Raw genomic sequence first — 15,921 nt, forward strand, 5'->3', positions numbered from 1 at the left:
TTCCCTCCTGTCTTGAAGGGCACATCAGACAAGCTGTGGTGTCTAAAGGACCATGGGCCCATGTCCCCGCTCTCTCACCTCCTTGCAGAAACACCTAGCTATCAGCACCGCTGTCGGCCACCCCTGCTCCTTCCAAGGAATCACCTGGGAAGGCAGCAGTTCTCCTGCTTTGGCCTTTCCGGGTTTGGAGGAATTGCAGGGGGTGCTTGTGCTGATTGGGATCTGTCCCCCAAGCTTGGTGGCTGACTTTCAAAGCACCACAGTCATCGCCCAGCCCAGGGCAAAAGGGACGACCAACTATTTATTGAACATTTACTATATCCTAGCACTCGTGAATGCATTGCTCTTTCTCTTTTAATCCTCACACAAACCTAAGAACTACAAATTATTATTTCCATTTTATGGATGAGGAAGCAAAGCCGCTGACTACAAGGTTGAGTAACATCCCTCATGCACTGCTAAGAACCCAAGTCTGAACAGTATCATGAGCTGGACAACAGAAGTGCTAGCCTGGATGTGCTCACCAGAGAGATCCTTACCCAGGGAAAGCCTCTGAACAGAGAAATATTTTGCTGTGAAGAACAGTGAGATTATCAGTTGCCATCTTATGACATCCAGAGACCAGTGTCTGTCAGAACCTCAGGGACACCATCATATGGGTGACATTTTTTGTGTCTGTGTGTATGTGTATATCCTTTTTTCCTCTAATTAAAAAAATAACATGATCATTAAAAAATTACTACATATTTAAAGATGAAAATACAAATAATTCAAACTTTTAATCACTCAGACATAGGCAGTTAACATTTGGTGCATCTTTTTCAAGTCTTTTTTTTTTTTCTCTCCCTGTGTGTGTATGTAGAAACTCCAAAGTAATATTACATATGTAATTAAGTGCATCTTACTTTTCTTTAATTACAGTCGTAACAATAAAAGAAGTACTTTTCATGGATTACTTCTTTACCTCTACCTTGAGAGACAAGTACATTATCCCTATAAAAAGAAATTGAACCTGAGAGAGGATGTGCAGCTCACCCAAGATCACTTATAGGATTTTTATTTCAAATTCCCTACACTGTGATCATTTTTTCACTTTTATAGAATTTCTTATGAACATTATTTTTGTGGGTGAACACCACACACTGGCACATCGCTCTGTTCCCCAATCTGTGGGGACATTCATGTTCACGTGTGTGTGCGCAGTTCATCTAGAAATTTAGAAATGCCTTGTTCCTGTGACTGGAGCTTCCTCTTACAAATGTCTCACTCTTGGCAAGTTGCTTGATGTCTTGAATACTCACTCTCTCCCTGTAAAACTGGAATGCCAAGAAGGTACACAGCAGGATGGGGAGAGGGTGGAGAGGTGTTGTAAGGTTAAGAACAGGGATATAAGTATATTATTGGGTTGTTTCCTAGCTGCATGGTGAATTCGTAAACAAAATTGTGAACAAATTCTTCTACACAGAAAGCGTTGATCTGGAGAGGTAAAGCTTGGTGCATGTCACAGGATTATTCTTCAGATAAAAAGTCGACATCCCTTCAGAAGTGGGCGGCTGTCTGCCTCACCGCAGCCTGGCCAACATCGTGTGTCAGCATCAGCACTTGCATTGTTTTTCTTCTTTATAGATGAAAAAGACATAAGTTCTTTTTTAATTTGCCTATCTTTGATTATAGATGAAGTTGAATTTTTCCTATGTTTGTTAGCCATCTATATCCTCTCCCCTGAGTTGAGCCTCTGCCTTGGGAAGGAAGGGTGAGTCGGCAGCCAGCTAGAGAGAAGATGCACCGTGATCATTAGCGGAGCCATGGGCCAGGGTTGCAGGGGAGAAGACTGAGAGCCTCCTGGGAGGCGACCATCGGGTATAGGCTTCTTCCCCACCCAGAACCCGGCGTTCTGCACAGTCAGCTTGTCATCGGTATTTGCTCCCTACCTTTTCACTTGTTAAGGAATAGTTTGGATTTCTGAGAGGGGGCTCTTTACATTCCACTCAAACCAGGGCGTATAATTCTTTCCCAACCAGCCTGCTTGTTCGGTTTGGGCTCTGCCGAGTCCCATTGGTCCGCAGTGCATTGCTGTAGATCTTGCCTGAGTCTTTTATGAGCCCTGCCATCCAGCCAGGAGCTGTGACTGCTCTGTAACCTCCTTAGATTTAAATCTGTTGCTGGCGTTCTCATAGTGTTACAGAGCAGCAGAGCCCATCCATACTGATGTCTTAATATCATTCTCCGCTCCTTGGATTTATAGGGTAAAATAAACCTTCTGCCATAGAAGTGTTTATTGATTACTGAAGTACATAGTAAAGCCGGAGGATAAAGTAAGACCAAGTAATCGGTCCTATTCCCGGGGGACGGCAGCCAACCCTGGCCACGCAGCCTCCGGGGGCCGCCTTGCGCGCTGGAGCCGGGAGGCTCCCATTTCATTGGGCGTCCAAATAGCAAGCAGAGCGTGATAGAAACCAGGCAGAAAACGTGAGCATTGTGCCATTCCATTTACATAAAACTCTAGAAAATACACAAACGAATCTATCGTGACAGGACGCAGAGCAGTGGTAGGGCAGGGAGAGGAGCCGGGGATTCACAAAGCACCGGGAAACCTGGGGGCGGTGGATGTGTGCACCCCCGTCTTGATTGCGGTGATGGCTCCGTGGTGGGTATATGAGAAGATGGGTTAAATCGTGCCCTTTAAAGGCGGGCAGTCTGTTTGTGTCACTTACATCTCAATAAAGCCATGAAACAGAAAATAGTAAGCAGTATAGACAGACAATGCGTGGCTCACTCAGTGCTGGAACATTTTTCTCTTTCCTTGGGAAGCTCTGTTTTAAGGAACATTTGGTAGGACTTGAGTGAAACTAAATTTTGCCTTCACATGAAGAGAAATGGGGGTTTCAGAAGACTGACCGGTGCCATGAAAAGTAAAAGAAGAAGACCCAAAAAACAGGGCAAGATCTCTTCCTCCATCCCTTTCTCGTTCTTACATCTGAACCTCAAGAGGTGGCTTGTCATACAATGTTTTGCTAAAACAAAAGAAGCAGGGCCCTTGAGGAAAAAAAGCCTGCGTTCTCTTCTTACCGCCCCTCCCTCTGCCGTCACATGCCCCCATGCAGAGGGGAGAGTCTGTGCTCCGAATGTTGGCAGGCTGGAAGGGGACAGGCATTTTTGACACAAAGAGATGTTTGTTTTCCTTGCATTTTAACTCTTAATTTTTGACACAGTGGGGAGCTCCAGCATGGCTGCCATTTAAAATGTAACAATGCCATGGTGTTCTGACTGCCTCAGTCACAGGGGCGTCGTGAATGAAGGCCAGGAGACAAAGCAAATGAGGCCAGAGACAGCGCCTGCTGCTGAGGGGCTGGTCCGCCTCTCTGCGCGAACGTCTCTCTCCTCTGGCCCGAGGAGGAGTCTCTCAAGGAGACTGGAGCTGGAATTTGTACAACCTCCATTCAGCCCCCTTGATTTTAATCAGAAATGCACAATTATTCTTTTCCTCCAAATAGAGAAACTCAATCCCCATTTTAAATTCAATTATTGTAATTGCAGCATTCAGAAAAAAATAGCACATTCATTTTCTAATAAGAGATTGTGGAGACCAAATTACTGCATATAGTATGTCAAAACAGGAAACTTGAGACTGGCAGGCCAGTGGGTGTTTTTATCTTGGCAATTTGTATTTTCTTGCAGACAATTTATAGTAATCCTACCCTTCCCTGTTTATGATTCAGAAGACTAGCTTTTCAAGCCATCCTACAATAAAGACTGTTGTTAGGTACAATTTAATTTAAAATCCCAGTTATGAGTCTGATGAATTTTAAGAGGGGCAATAGTAAAGCGCCTAATAAAAGTGGGGGGAAGGGGTGGGGGGAACCAGTCTGGCATGTCTTTGGATCCTCTTGAACCACCTCTAGTAATTGTAGATCAGTTTGTCTCAGGCCATGTTTCTGTTCCTTTGGCTGTGCTTTTCACTACCTTGCATTTTAAAAACTAAACTGGCAATCTGGTTGTAGGATGTTGATATGTGGCCATTATGTTCCAGCAATATGAGAGCACCATTTTCCCTTTTCCCATCCCATTCCAGTTGCTTTTGTTGGCTTAAGGGTGAGTCCAATGTAAGCTTCAATATATTTGGAGTTTGGGTTTCCTGATTTTCTGAAAAGAATATTGTTATGATCGGATTTCTTCAAGAATATGGCATTACTGTCTTAGGATTTACTTTTACCTTGGAGTTGAACAACCATGTATTTCTCATAGCTACATTAAGACACAGCCACCACACTCACACACCTTGGCATCCACTCTACTAACCACTGTCTAGTTCTTTACCTCAGCTACACACTTTCTAGGACACCTTCCCACGCGTATTCTGCTAATGTAATTTACAAACTCTGAGCTATAGTTGGGGAAACTGACCACAATATTGAAGATGCTAGAAACTCACACCTGAAGGATGGCGAGGAAAGCTAGGGAAAGCTTCCATCCATAGGGAACAGGGAACAGACACCCCCGCGTGTCCCTGAGGATAGAAGTGGTTGAATCGTTGAGTGCCTCCTGAGTGCCAAGCACGTTAGCTAGAGTCTCTCAACTAGTCCCCAGTTTTGCAGGTACTGAAGTTAAGGCTCTAGGGCCACGGTCAGCAAACTGCAGCTCGCAAGCCACATGCAGCTCTTTGGCCCCTTAAGTGTGGCTCTTCCATAAAATACCACAGCCTGGGCGAGAATATTTTGAAGAAATAGCATTATAAGAAGTTTAAGTTTTAAAAATGTGGCTCTCAAAAGAAACTTCAATCATTGTATTTGGCTCCGTTGACTAATGAGTTTGCCAACTACTGCTCTAGGAAGTCTTATCTCTTCCCAAGGTCACTCGGTTGGTTACTTTTGTTAGATCCATCCCTAAGTAGGCTTTGCATATAAATGAACCTTGTGCACAGGGCTTTTCAAGAAGCTCCTTATTCTGACTGGTCAGAATCTCTGGATAAATTTCAAAATGGCTGGTTTCCTAGTTGTAGTCATAATTACCTGGCATTTTTTTTTTTGTATTTATCTTATCTATTTATTTTGCCAATTTTAATTTGAGTGAACGTCTTAATAATGTCAAAGCCCACATCATTATTGCACTATACATAACCTACAAGTTTAGACCCTATATCTTATATCTATGCATTTTATTTTAGTCCCTACACACAGATTATTGACTGCTATTTGACTGAAGCATAAATTCAAGTTGTATCCACCAGTTTTTTTTCTCATCAAGGACCTAAAGGAATGCTTAGAAACTTGAATTTTCAAGTGTCTTGCCTTACAAATGTCTCCCCTTCCTCCCTCCCCCCATACTATCAACAATAAGAAGTATAAAAATAAATAAAAATAAATAAAAGTGGCCCTAACTGCTTTGGCTCAAGTAGATTGAGCATTGGCCTGTGGACTGAAGGGTCCCAGGTTCGATTCTAGTCTAGGGCACATGCTCAGGTTGCAGGTTCGATCACCAATAGGTCGTGTGGAGGAGGCAGCCAATAGATGATTATCTCTCATCATTGATGTTTCTATCTCTATCTCCCTCTCCCTTCCTGTCTGAAATCAATAAAAATATATTTTTTAAAAATAAAAAATAAAAGTGACTTGCCTTGTTGGTATTTGATCAGTGAAATAAACCCGTTTGTTACCAGGAAGACTCCTGTTGTTCTCTGCTTCAGAGAGAATGGTACTTTCTGTTGTTGGGTTGTTGTTTTTGGATAGCATAGTGTCACATCTTCAGACACCTCCCAAGCAAAATTCCTTGCAGAATATGATTTCCCCTCTGGCAATAAAATGGCCAAAAAAAATGGAAACCCAACATTTAAATAACTATTACGTTACCTCATTTCTGAGTATGATAGAATATAGCTTATATAAAGACTTGGAAGAATAAAACTGTTGAGTCTTTTTTTCTGGCTGCTTTCACATGCTTGAACTCATTTAATTCTCACAAAAAAATCCAATGGAGTATGTATCACCCCCATTTACAAGGGGGGTGGGGGAGGAAGTAGGCTCTAGCCCCGGTGGGTTCAGTTGGTTGGAGCATTGTCCTGTACATCCAAAGGTGTGTTCTGTCCCCAGTCAGGGCACATACTGGAGGCAATCAGTCAATGTTTTTCTCTCACGTTGATATATCTCTGTCTTCCCCTCCCTCCCTCACCTCCCCTCTCTCGAAAAATCAATAAAAACATATACTGAGGTGAGAATTAAAAATTAAAAACAGGTAGGCTCCCAGATGTTAAGTACCTTTCCCAAGACAGCTCGGCTACTCAGTGAAGGGGTCAGAATTTGAACCCAGGTCAGCCACAGATTGAATGAGCACATCCCTGAGCCAGGCACTGTGCTGGGCCTCCTCCTCCTGATGGAGTGGAGTGGAAATATGGCCCACAGCTGCCTACTCTGCTGCCCATGGTCTCGACTCCCTCCGTTCACTTTCAGCTTGGCTTACCCTTTGCCAAACCATCAGCCCACCATATGTGCTTTCAGGTAGTTTCCTTGGACAGTGCATGAGCGGGAGTGAGGTGGTATATTGTACTTGCCAAGAACATGAAGTCCGAGGCTGAGAACATGAATCAGCACGAACAGAACTGGGTTCAAGTGCTGCCTCTGCCGGTGGAAGCCTTAACTTCTTGACAATGGAGAGCCTGTCACGTTTCCCTCCCAGGCTGCTGGCAGGGCTTCATTTTCAATGACCCCCCAGCTGCTAGCTGGCATTTGTAGGGGAGACGCTTCAAGATGGCTCCTGTGGAGGATTTCTCCCCTGGAAGAACTATGCTGCAGTGAAATGCAGCTCAGGAGCCAGGCTTTTCCCAAAGAGACAGCTCAAAGCCGCACTGCTGCCTGGACCCTCCTCTGTATCCTGTTGCCTGAGGTGGACGTTGTCCCTTTGGCGGGAGTTGGGTCGTGTAGGAGCAGCTTAGCAGGGCCTCACAACTCAAGCTGGGAGGGAGAGGGGTTTGCAGCAGCTTCACTAGCTGGGGAAAAGAACTCGGAGTTGCAGGCACTTTAAGAAAGATGCTTTTACTTGGAGTATTGGAGAAAATAGAACAATTACCTATTGAAGGCAAAGTGGATGAAAAACACCTCTGTTCGTACTCCCCTGATCATTTAATCTATTCAGATTCATTCTGCTCTCTGGAGGGGATTCAAGCCAACTGTCTGTTCCTCCTGGCTGCACCCCATTCTTCTCCAGGCTTCGCGGGACACATGGCGAGCGCCTGAGGTCCCAGCTAATGACAGACATTTCCTGCTCCAGGAGGGGACTCCTCCGAGGGCTTGAGCATCTTGCACAGTTTCAGAAATATGAAATGAAGAGGAGGGAGGAGGAATCCATAAATCACCAAATCGTTATTGGGCATGGTTTAGGGTCCTAAAACTGCCCTGGGCCCTGTGATGAGTCCAGACTGCTCTCTAGAGGAGCTCACCATCTGCTGGAGGAGCAGGACTTACGGATATGAAATCAATGAAGAATTGTACTCTATCTAAACTAGATTCCCAGCACCTGGCACACATACTCTTAAATAAAAACACATAAGATGCTCTTTGTTAAAGAATGAATGAATGCTTTTTAATACTACGGAGTGCTTTTTATGTGTCAGGCACTGTTCTATACCCTTTTGTGTTAATTATATATTATTATTATTATTATTATTATTATTATTATGTTATTTATTAACTCAGTGAATGCTCTCCACAGCCTGGGAGGTAAACACTGTCAATAGCCCCATTTGATAGATGATGAAACTGAGGCCTGGAGAGGTTAGGATACTTGCCAGAGGTTCTATAGCTCATACTTGGCAGAGCACTGTCACCCTCTCTAAAGCTCAGACCAGCTTGGACCAACCCTGTGCGCTTTGGCCTGCCAAACTCCCCCTCCCCCTCTTCACTCCCAGCCCAGCCAGGCCTCTCATTTGTAGTTTCTTTTACGGAGCACATTTCTAAACGAGAACGGTTGCTCTGCTTTAAGGACATACAAATGGCTTGCCCTCACCTGTCAAGCATGATCCTTGTATTTTACCAGGCCCATTATGAACGCAATCTTTCTGTCGAAAATTTGCATACCTCCTTTCTTGAAAAGTAATGACAGCAATTTCTTTCCCTCCGCTCACTTTCTGAGTGTCTCATTTAACGGCACCTGTGAAACCGACAGGCGCAGAGATGAGAAGTGAAAGAGAGCAGTTGATTAAATCATCATCAAGTCGGCCTCAGAAAGTCAATTCTGCTTGCCGTCTGCAATGATATCCTTTTATCTTAAAGTAATGAGCTATGGCACTTTTGCATCGGGTAATGCGATAAGTTCTATTAGCATGTTCCATTTGCCTCACAAGCAAGGGCAAGTCATTTTAGCTAGCTCATATCACTGCAATCAAAGCAATTGGCTTCCCAGGCAGAGAAGAAAGGGAAAAGGCTCAGGGTGATTTCTATGGATCACAACACAGCGGAAAAAATAGTCTCTTGTATTATTTTAACCCGTAACATACTTTTCCTTTTTGCTCATCAGCAAATTTGTGTTTTATTAGCTAACACGGGACTCTGGAAGAACCGAGCTTTACTTGAAGCAAACCTAGGGGGCTCCAGCCCCACCCAGAGAGACAAGCGACTGACCAGGAGAGGGAAGAGTGCGGCACTCCAGGGTCATACAGAAAACCACCAAAGAATAGGTCTCCCTGCTACTCACACTGTGCACTCCTAATACATTCTTGCTTTACACCATCTTCAAAGTCATTTGTAATAGGTCCCTAGGCAGGTACGGATTAATGCTATTGATGACTTAGAATCGGTAAATCAATGACAAAGAGGCAAAGGATCTGGTGCTTAAGCTTCACAGAGATCTTTTACAAATCACCCAGCCCTAAACTGAGTTTTACCTTTGGATAAGAAATTCATTTTTCTCATTCTGCCAACCACAGGCTTGTGGGCTCTGGGTTTTAAAGTAAATTTCGCCTTTGGGTTTATGTGTGTTTGTTTATACTTGGCAAAATGGGACTTCCTTTCTTCTGAGGGAGGAAAATGCTGAACTCTCCAAAAATTTGTGAAATACCCACTTATTTTCCTACTTCCAAAAACCCAACGATATTTTAATGAGCTAAGTGGAAATTTACAGTATACAGAGTGTTTTATGAAATACACCTGGATTTCAAAGTGATAAAAAGAAAAAAAATATTGACGATAAATTTGCGAGCTTTAGAATGTCAGGTTTGAACAAAATGATTTGTCAGTATATTTGCACTTCGAATGAGTGGTCAGAATGAACCTAGCACATAGTAGGCATTTTAAAATTATTTATTGAATGAAATTGTGTGGTCATCTAAGAGACCTGAGAGGGAGAATAAGAACTGTTCCCCTTGCCCCTCAAATCACATCGGTCATTTGAGCTCCAGCCAGTTCAAGCTGAGAACTTGCAAAATTCCCCGTTTCTGCACACTCCCCATATAGGAATCGCACTTCACCAATACAAAATTCCAGAAGCTTCTGTAAGCTTACTCTTAGTTATACCTCAACAGCTGCAGATTGCTGGACCTTATATGATTTTCAAATGTGCTCATTTCATAATTGTCAGAAACTTTGTTCTTATATTGTACGCTATGTTTGGCATACAGATTCCTTTATTAGACTTTTATTTTGGGGTGTGTGATTTCATTTGATCAGACATAGTGATTGTAATACTACAGGGGAGGAGGAACCAATGGCATCATTTTGTAATTAGGAAGAAGACCTCAAATCTTTAGGGGGGTCTTCTATTTCTAGGGCTCCCGAGCTTTAAATTTCATTTGAAGCCCAAGGCTGTGAGAGGACTGTACACCATGGCAATGAGGGCTCTGTGTGGGGTGACAGAGGCAGACATCAGCTCGTGGCTGCCCGTTCTGCATGTACAGGGACCTGGGCAAGTGGGAAGATGATAGTGGACATGTTTTTTGTAAACGGTGCCGCCACCTCACTTCTTTTCTTTAAATAAGAAAATAAGTGTCATGTTTTCTGCAGGTGGCTTCTTCTGAAATTGCTTTTTAGGTGAGGGATGTCTTTACAGGCTTAGATAAACCGCCTCCCCCAAAGGGGAACCGATTTGTTTTGTCACTTGGCAAAGTTAAATTGTACCTGATGTTCGACACAGTGGTTTACAAGTTGGGGTTCTCCCTCATTTTCCTCTCATTTCCTTTAGGCAGAAAGGAGAATAAAATAACTTTATTCAGCAATGGTGTTCAGCCCTGACACCTTTGGTGGCAGTGATAAATGGATTTGAGATACGAAATAACTGCTCCAGCAAGGTCCATTGAGCAGAATAGAGAGCAATGCCCTCCTCAATGTCATTGTATGTGATATATTCAATGATTGCCACTTTCTGCTTAAGAATGCATTCCATCACAAGGTCCCTAGAATTCCATTTCATTCCCTTATTCTGAATGAGGCAGGGAGGTGTCACAGACCTTGACTTATTTCAATTCAGATCAAAGTCTTAAAACACAGGTACTGCGTTTGAAGAAATACAATAAAGTCATCATCACATAATAGAAGATACTTTTTTCTGGGCCCCAGCTCTAGGCTCTTCTGACAATTCTAACACTGCCCAATGTGTTCAAATACACATCCCATTGTACCACACAGTCCAAGTTAGTACGTGTTTCCTGTGCCTTCTTCCTTTGGAATTGCTTGTCTTTTAAGTCATAGTTTGCTTGTGTTGGGTGGGATCAACCACACTTTGAAGATTTTCGAAGAAGAATGGGATACAAGTGCCCATATGATCGAGGCCCACTATGTCCCATGGCCCAGAGATACAAAGTTGAGGAAGGTGCTGTCCTTCCCTGCGTGGGATCACTCTCTGGTGAGGAAGACGTGTGGCAAACAGTGAAATACAGTTTTGTAAGGAATGGAGACAAGCAATTAATCATAAAAAGTACTAGAATTCTAAGATTTCTTCTAAGAAGAGTATTGGAACAGGCCCTGTGTTTTTAAAGGCACATGAAAGGTTTTTAGGTAGAATTTGATGGAGTAGAGTTCCAGGCAGAGGGAATTGTTAAGGGCGGAGGGTGTGACCAAGTGTGCCCACGTGTGGCTAGAGCAAGGGGTATGTTGGAATTTTGCTACTCAACAATAGGGACACAGACCGAGGACAACCTATCAGCTGGTGGTAACTAGTCTGATATGAAGTTAGTAAGATAGTTGAGACTACGCATTTGAAAGCTTTTATAGCAATCCAGTAGAGTAATTTTACATCTTTTAAATCAAATAACATAGTTTGTGTTTTTTATTTTTCTAGAAATTTTTTATTATATATTATAAAAATAATAGTAGCCCTGCACACGAATCCATGCACCAGTAACTCACCAGTAGCTCGCTGGTCCTCCAGTAGCTCTCCACCTGCTGCCCTGCCCTCCTGTAGCTCCCTTCACCGCCCCCTACCCACTCATAGCTTGCCGCCTCACCCCCCTTCTGATCCATGACCCAGTTGTCACGCAGTTGGTCATTATGCTTTACAGTGTAACAACCATTTGCATATTACATCTTTATTATAGGTCACAATGTATTTGAAAATAAAATAAAACAAAAACGGCCCCTATCCAAAGAAAGGCTGAGGAGCACTGTGCTGAAAGCTTGGCTAGAAGTTGGGCTTAGGGAAGTTGGAAGTGACATGATCACATTGAAATTTAGGAAATCCACTGTGGTCAGTAAGGACTTGGATCAGAAAAAGAAGAGACCATGAACCTGGGAAGCATCATTAGCCTCTTGTAATGATGAAATAAATGCCTGCACCAAAGTGGTGTCCATGACAGTGGAGATGGAGAGGACTTAAAAGGTAGAATAGATAATGTTGGGTGAGAAAGGAATGTAGGTCTGCTCCAGGATGGTGGGAACAACATGGGAGAGGGACAGGTTGTGTAGGCAAAGGATGGTGGGTCTAGATTTAGAGGGATGCTTGAGTCTGAGGTGTTTATAGGGCTTGGGTGGGAGGGGATTAGCACAGAGAAACGTTTTGATAATAGCTAACATTTATTGTCTGCAGGTACTCTGTGCCATGCATTGTCTAAGTTGTTTACACATATTATCTCATTTTATTCTCATCTTCTTATGAGGGAAATGGCATTATCACCCACATTTACAGCTAAGTAAACTGAGATGGATGGACTTTACCAAGCCACAGAGCTGGCAAATGGGGAGCATAGTGATGTTTAGTCTCAACATAGAAATGGTAGATGGAACCTAGGGACTCTTCAAGGACTCCCCTGGAAGCCATCTAGAAACAATGGAACTGCAGGTGCTGCTCTGGGGAGACAAGGCATTAAAGAATATGCAGAACAGGAAGGGCCATGAAAAGATACAAGGAAAAAACAACATTGGCAAATGTGTACAAGGGGGAAGTCCCGGATGTTCAATGGAGATAATCAAAATATCCAGCACTTGGGAACTTCTGACAATTTACAATCCACATGGTGGATTGCAGTGCAGCCTTTTTTTATAAGTGATGGTACAGGGTCAATGTTACTCATGAAACTAAAGTATTTGGCATATTATGCAAAAACAAAGCAGGCTACAAAATAGTAGAATTTCATCTCTTAAAATGTGTATGTGTGTGAAGAAGAGAATGGATGGAGAAGACTGGAAAGAATTGTACAAATATGTCAACAGTGTCAATGGATGGCTGATTGGTGGGCAACTTTTTAAAATCTAGTCAGTAAATATGCATTAATTTTTAAAGGAAAAACTATTAGGTGGGTGGGTTACTTGGTTTATTGGTTGAAGAGTTTTAAGGGGACATGTCTGGGAGAGGGGGGACATGTCTAGGAGAGGAAGGAGGTGCCTAGGAAGGTTCAGGTCTGATTTGGGAAGCTGGCGGGAGGAAGGGAACTATGAAGTGGATGGTGATGTGTTGGAATAGCTGTGTGTACTCAGGTGAGGAACTAGTCCCTTTCTAATTCTGCATTTGAGGCACATGGTTTGGATTCCACATCACGTTTCCCTCTTTTGTCTGTGGTGGGTTTGTGTGGTATCATTGTCTGAAGACTGAGCGACCAAGAATTCTTCCCCGGGTAGGTTAGTACAAGGGCTGGTGGTTCCTTGTCATTGCTTGCTTTTACAATGCAGGAAAATATTTTCAGCTCTGCACAAAGGGGTTTTGGAATCTAGTCATAGAGAGTCCTCTGTCACCTCAAGCTGGTCGTTAGTGTGCAACCTGTTTGCTAATAAACCGAAGCAGGACCTCGATGTCAAAATGCTTAGACGGGCCAAATCAGCTGGGACCCCGTTTCTGCATTTGACATGCCTTTCCCATTTCCCGGCCTCATGCAGAACATAAACCTGAATCAGGAGGTGGCTCGGTGTGAACTCTGATAAATTGGAGTGAGTATCTAGGGATTCGGGAGCAGACGCTTCTTCTTTTAACCTTTCAAGACCAAGAATCATTTGGCCCAAAAAATCCACCATGCATGGAACTTGGGGTATGAAAGCTGCACAGTGTATTAAACGTGAATGTGAGACCATGAATTCTCCCCACACCGACTCCATAAAACAGCCTCCCTTTTTCATAAAGCAGGCCCATAAACCGCTGCCAGCGAAGCAGAAAGACTCCTTAGGCCCATGGCTGGCTTTCCGTCTGGAGTTGTCAACAAACCCCCTTTATGAGTGGAATAGACCTCTTGTATGTGTGGAGGAGCTTCTGGCTTTTTACAGAGTGTGTTAGGAGCCAGGCTAGGCAAACGTTAGGCGCTGTTTGCTGAGTGCATTTATTGCCTTTGCATAATTTATGAGCTGGAGGGGCTGACCATCATTCGTCTCTGCCAGGGGCTGGCACTCGAGGCTCCAGAGAGCGAGGCTGTAAATTGGATGGCGCGCTCCTGCTGAGCTCACGGCAAAGTCCCCGGGTCAGTGTGGGAATTTAATACCAGAAATGGAACTGTTTTCTCAGCGCACCATGTGGGCCCCGCGCAGCGGAGACTGTTTTGGCAGCCTCTGCGGCTGGCCTCGCCGAGGAGCTGTCACTCACCCGCATGTTGCGTGGGGAGCCTGGGCGTTTTTAATCGGCTTGGCATCCGTGCTGCTTCCATAATGGATACCAGTAGGTCTCAGCTCCCCACCATATGCTTAGCTCTGGAGACAAGGTGCTTCTGGGTATATCAGTAATTACTTGATGCGGAATTAAGTGGACCTTGAAATTAGAACTGGACTGTCGGAAAGCTGGAAGCTTAACACTTTGATAGAAGTAACCGTTCCCAGGGACACTCTGCTATTAGGATGGGGGGTGGGGGCGGTGTGGACACTGGAGGTTCTTTCCCGACCTCCCCACTCCCTCTGTGCTCCAGCCGTCAGCAGTCATTGCCTACCTCACAAGGTGGGCTGTGAATAGTTGGGAAAAGGACCCTGCCTGGCCAAATCCTCGTCCTTCTTCCATCCCCCTCTCCCCCAATCATGCTTTGTCACCCTTGAAAATGTGCCCAGAATTTGGGACCCTCAAGGAAGGCTTAATTAAAGGCAATGGGAAAAGCACACCATAGGGAGAACTGCTCCTCAGCTGTCTGTTGTTCTAGGCCTTCAGAGTCGCCACATCACGACACCATTTTCTTTCTCGGCTCATTTGACTTTTTATAATAGAGAAACCCACTCATCGGGCAAAAGAGAGTAGGCATGGGCCATCTGAGGTTGAGGTTGAAAGCTTGGTTGAAAATGGCTCAGATGTACTTGGTTAAAGCACTGTCACTAGAACTCAGGTAAGCCTATAGCATCGAGGAGCCAGTGGAAAAGAAAATGTTACAGCCCTCCAGTCCTCCGGTCTGCACGGCTGTGATGTGAGCCCCTACATGCTCGTGGTACAGACAGCATAGGCTGGGAAGAGGAAGTAGTCTCTAGGACGTGTCTTATAATACCAAGATGTCCCTTTGGGTGGGGTTAGGGTTATTTTCAATTGTAGTTTAAATACTATAACTTATCTGTTATCTGAACAAACAAGTCCAGGCTGCTCTGAGGGTGGTTCAGATGGCTCAGTTGTGCCAAGGTCTTTCTTCCTTGGGCCTGATCATCTTGTTTTGTACTCCATTTTTTTTGTTGTTGTTGTTTTTGCCTCATATCTGCAAGATGGCTGCCCCAGATCCAGACCTCACATCCTCATGCAGTCATGTTCAAAGGCAAGAGGCAAGTGCTCTGCTTTTCTTCCTCTTTGAGGAGAGAAAATGTTTCCAGAACCGTCAGCAGACATTTCCTCAAGTCTCAGCCAAAAATGTATCTTATGGCCACCCTCAGCTGCAAAGAAAGCTGGAAAAGAGAGAGTATGTGGCTTTTTCATTCTCCAACTGTCAGGAGAAGGTACAGACTAAGAGAACGGATTGTGAATGGCTGTGGGTATCTAGCCAGTAGTGACTGCTGTATAAGCAAATTTATTTTCTGTGTCTGTTCATAGCAGCATCAACTCCCACATCCAGGTGGCCACACTAAAAATCCTTGGCAGCATCCTCGACTCATCCCTCTGACTTGCTTCCCATATCCATGTGTTACCAAGTCCTGTTGGTTCTACCTTTCGAATTGCTCTACCATCTGTTCATCTCTTTCTCAAACCACACACCCTGCTGGTACAGACAGTGTGATGGCTGCCAAACTGGTGTCCCTGTGACCCGGCTGCTCCCACAGTGCACTCTCTCCTCCACCATGGGAAGCGTCATCTTAATAGAACGTAGCTCTGGTCATGCACCCCCTGCTCAGAGTCTGTGTTCTGACTCTATTTCTGCAATCATGCACCGCAACTGTGTTTCAGTCAACCACCATATATGACGGTGGTCCCCCAAGATTGTAGTGGGGCTCAGACGTTTTTATCACCTAGTGACGTCGCAGCTGTCATAACATCGTAGTGCCACTCGTTACTGGTGTCTTTGTGGAGTGCTTATGCAAACAAGCCTATCGCACTGCCAGTCCTGTAGAAGTTTAATTTTGTGCAGTA

The 15,921-nt window shown here is 44.2% G+C and overlaps 1 protein-coding gene across 4 annotated transcripts in view; it reads left to right on the forward strand.

The window, feature by feature from the left end:
* Nucleotides 1–15,921, forward strand: part of AUTS2 (activator of transcription and developmental regulator AUTS2) — a 1,022,921-nt gene that overhangs the window by 692,562 nt on the left and 314,438 nt on the right. The gene's annotated exons all lie outside the window — the stretch shown is intronic.

This window comes from Pipistrellus hanaki (assembly GCF_964339955.1).
Source record: "Pipistrellus hanaki genome assembly, chromosome: 4".
In the NCBI taxonomy this organism is placed as follows: Eukaryota; Metazoa; Chordata; class Mammalia; order Chiroptera; family Vespertilionidae; genus Pipistrellus; species Pipistrellus hanaki.